This window comes from Bradysia coprophila, unplaced genomic scaffold, assembly GCF_014529535.1.
Source record: "Bradysia coprophila strain Holo2 unplaced genomic scaffold, BU_Bcop_v1 contig_358, whole genome shotgun sequence".
NCBI classification, from domain to species: domain Eukaryota; kingdom Metazoa; phylum Arthropoda; class Insecta; order Diptera; family Sciaridae; genus Bradysia; species Bradysia coprophila.
Window position 1 is genome coordinate 4,003,102 of NW_023503616.1, and position 4,668 is coordinate 4,007,769.

Here is a 4,668-nt window from a genome sequence, read left to right on the forward strand (position 1 = left end):
AATATGTGATTTGCGCCATTTTCCACCCAAATTCCACATAAGGTCTTAAGTTTGCCACTTTGCAATTACAGTAGTATGAGTAGTATTGTTCACTCAGTTCATCCAGTTTTGACTGATTCACTGAATTTTGTTTTGATGAAATGTCAAATCGGGACAGTAAATTTTAAATCTCAAACAAGTTTGTGTCGAAATTTTGGAGTATTTCGCGTAAAACAAAGTGATTCAGTTTAAATTTCGCACAGAAAATAGTTCCGAGTGTGCTCATGCTAGTGTCTTAAACAGAATTTAGGACAAATTCTCCGAAATACTTTTAAAGACAAACAATGGTGGGTGTTGTGAAAATCTCATTTTTAAAAGTAATTTGGTGTGAATTGTGCCATTCAGTGTTCAATTCCTTAATTTTATGTGCCTAGAAATTGCCTGCAATACGTTTCGTGCTAATTCAGTCGGTAAAATGTGAAGAAAACATACAAAAATATGTTGCCATTCAGGTAAACAAAATTCTTGACATGTCTGTTGTGAAGATAGTCGTAAGTGACACCACAAAACTGAATTTTTTTTGTCCGTTAATTTAAAAAATGATTTTTTTGGCGGAAATGCTTTTATTTGAATGTGTGCATGATTCCGGTAAAATAAAATAGTGATAAAGTCACCACTATTGATGACCTTTAAAATGGCATCATTGGTTAAATATGATTGGCATAGTCTATTCTTGTATAATCTTGTATATTTACGTATAGAATGCTTCAAGTATTTTTTGGAAGGTATAGTTAGTGCATTTTTTGTATTAATTAATCACACACCAGAAATATTTCAATGGTAAATTAATAAGAACGTCCATACGGTTTCTATTGCATAATATTGGTTGGCTTTTTGATCATTTGTTGGTATGGCGTACGATTTATGGTCTTCTATGAGATCATCTGTTATCGACAGTAACGACCATTCTTTCTTTACATAGCAAAATGTATGGTAAAATTAATGAAGTAAGAGATTTACCAAACACTTGAAAAAATTACTAAGGGAAATTTGAGAATTCTTAGCAATTTTTAAAAGTTTTAAAAGTTAACATGTGGAGAAAAGTGAAATTCGACATATTTTCTGATTCAGGAGTTGTTGTGGTTTGTAATTGATGTCGCATGAATTTCGTCGAACAAATGAAAATCTAGATCTATATATTCTGAAATACTAAAATATAATCTAGATTTTAATTTAAGCGAAACGTGTGGAATCATTTACAAATCACAACACATCTCAAATCAGAGAAAGCAAAGGATTTTAAGTATTCTGATAAATTTTTGAGAATGGTTTAGAATTTAAATTCGAAATAATAAGCCCTGCATTAGATCGAAAAAAGGTTGCTGTAAAAATTAGAACCGCGAACAAGGAGGTGGTTTCACATATATGTATACATCTATTCCTACCAAAAAAAGAGAACACTACACGAAGGATCGCAGACGGGAATATATGACAATAAACCTATGATAGAAGCACGACAGAGTAAAGTTAAAGGTTTATTTTACTCTGCCGTGATAGAAGGATATGATGCCATTTGGTACTTGACGTTTACCGACATCGAAATACGAATTCACCCCATTTTTCAATCACTTTGCTCACATTATTTATATGAAAAATTAGGAGTCTCGGTTAACGGTTGGTTCTAAGTTATTCTAGCGCTTAAGTATAGCAATAGAAAGGGACAACGCTTCACCAATAAATGGATCGATATTATGAAATCACCGGAACACGAAAACGAGTTTGACATGTGTGACATGGTAGATTTTTATCATTAAATAAGTCTTCTTTTTCGTATGTTTATTGTACATTTATAAGCTGAATAAAAGAATCAACTTTATGTTAAGAGAATATTCGCACTAACGCACATTTTTAGTAGGTTTTTTTACGATCGTGGATTCATTCACATTGGTCGAAACTTTATAGTATCCTGATGAATAACCTGAACGATTAATTTTGCTTTTGATTTGCATAGTTGAATCTTCTTTCAACTCTAAATCTTTGATCAAAACTTGTTGTTTTATTCAAGTTTTTGGTAAATACATTGTGCTACGTATTTTAATGGATACTTTTCAATCATTATTTAAGATTATGATGTTATGATGCATTAAAACAAGAAATTTATTGGTGACTTCGGTGTCACAATAAGTTAAAAAAAAAATCAATTTTATGACGCGACATTGCTGTATAATAGTTGTATGAGCGCGTCATCGTTGAAAGGAGAATGCATTCTGAGAAATTATTAGTATACCTCGCAAATCGAATAAAATAATTTTGTGATTGACCATTTTGATCATTCCAATGGGACTTTCTACATGAAGCAGATGCGAATTTTCTAGTCTATAGTCTAGATTTCGTGAAGATGATTTTCCATTATTTTCTAATGTTTTCGAAAGTTGTAAACTTGTAAAGGAATGGCAGGTTCAAACTTGAAATTTTCATAGAATGAAAAATCGCGAGGGCTTAAGACTGTTAAGATAATACTGCGATTATTGGTACCCATTTTCAATACAACTTATGAAAATTTGCAGATTCAAGAGGAAAATTGGGAGTCTGGGTTAATAATTGCTTCAAAAAAGATCATTATAGCAATTCAGGATCGAATAGGATATTTTAAAAATTTCCCGCCACTTCACCACCCTTTTTAAATTATCCAGTGCAAAGGTCATTTTGACGACTTTTTGTGAGTAGACTATCGAAGCTACCATATGTCAAAATACACGTCAAATGAAAGAGGAAAGTCTAATGTTATATTTGAATCCGTTGGGATCAAAAGAAGGTCTATTCCATCTGTCAAAGTGACGTTTTAAACGTCAAACATTAGAAACTATGTAAAACTGTCTGTAATTTCGTTAATTTTTCCTCATTTTCTTAAAAATACAGTTAGTGAAAAACAATTTAAGAAAAATCAACGAAATTACTGATTACTTAAAAGATTTCTTATGTTTGACGTTTAAAACGTCACTTTGACGGATAATATAGACCTACTTTTGATCCCAACGGACTCATTTAACATCTTAGGATTTTCCAAATTTTCCAATTAAATTTTGATTTTCCGACTTTTCTTCAAATGTTATTTTTAAATTTAAGGCAAAAGTTAATAGTATGTTGTGTTACAAGTATTGTAATGTTGATTTTTTCAGCACTAGACCCAAGTTTTCCTTACGAGCGTAGCGAGTAAGGAAAATTGGGTCGTGTGCTGAAAAAATCTCATTACAATACGTGTAACACATCATGCTTTGTGCCAACCGAGAATTGAAATAGACAAATGCACAAAAATTCAGAATTTTCATTGTAAACAATCACTCTTCGAATTTGATCGATCACGTTGCTTTGCATTTTTTTAAAACGAATGCTGTAATAACTCATACGAATTTCATTTCAACACTGGTTTGAGTGTTGTAATAAGCCATGAAAACGGGTGTTGTAATTTTGGACATTTCAATCTAGTTATCGATATTGAAATCCGTCGTATTTCAATTCTCGGTGGCACAAAATATTTTAGTGCCACCGAGAATTGAAATACGACTCTTTTCAGCACTCATTTTAGTGTTGTAAAGTGACTTCTTTCAGCACCCGTTTGATGTGATATTACAACACTCAAAGCAGTGTTGATATGGAATTTGTATGAGTTGTTACAGCATTCGTTTGAGAAAATGCAAAGCAATGTGATCGATCAAATTTGAAGAGTTATTGTTGTTTACAATGAAAATTATGATTTTTTGTGCTCTTGTCTATTTCAATTCTCGGTTGGCACAAAGCATGATGTGTTACACGTATTGTAATGAGATTTTTTCAGCACACGGCCAAGGAAAACTTGGGTCTAGTGCTGAAAAAATCAACATTACAATACTTGTAACACAACATACTATTATACATACGCGCATGTTCGGATGTCAAAATTACTTAACTAGAAGTTTAATTCAAAAATTACACTTCAGGTCTATGTTGTTGCCTCGTTTTCGCTTATGTGATAAAATAGAGTACACACTTGTCACTATCAGTCTCGGCAAGCCTCAACTTCTTCGTGACAAGTGTGTAATATTTAACTTTTCTCCTAAAAATGAAATTTATTTCTGGATTGTTGGTTTACGTAATTTTCCTCGACCTCTGAAGAAACCTTCTTTTGATTTTTCAGTGAAATTAGCATTTTCGTCGTATTCTCTAGAAACTCACTGTTTAGTTTTTCGATAATATCTTCCGAACCATATGACCGATTGACTTTATGCTAGGCGTCATTACTTTTTCCAACCTTTCAGGGAATTTTTTTTACCAAAGTCGGTTCAGTAGTTTTGCCCTTTAGCAACGCATTTCAAGCATGAGTGCGGTACTTTAAATAGGGTACTGAAACTAGACAGTGTGTCATACAACTGTGAAAAACAGTTTCAAAGTGTGTTGCCTTTAGTGATGAAAAATATTAAAAATGAACCATCGCACCTTGGAATAGAATTTTTATTGTAAGGTGGATGACTGACATAACTGATATTAACTGATGAAATAACGTTCTGCCAAATGTTCAATGCTTGTAGAAATTCAAAAGTTGTAACTATTTTTCAGTCGTATAAATTCGGCATGTTTATTCAACTTCAACCCGTATTCAACGAAATCGATTTTTTTATACCATCTGAACGAAACGTTACATCTGGTACGACT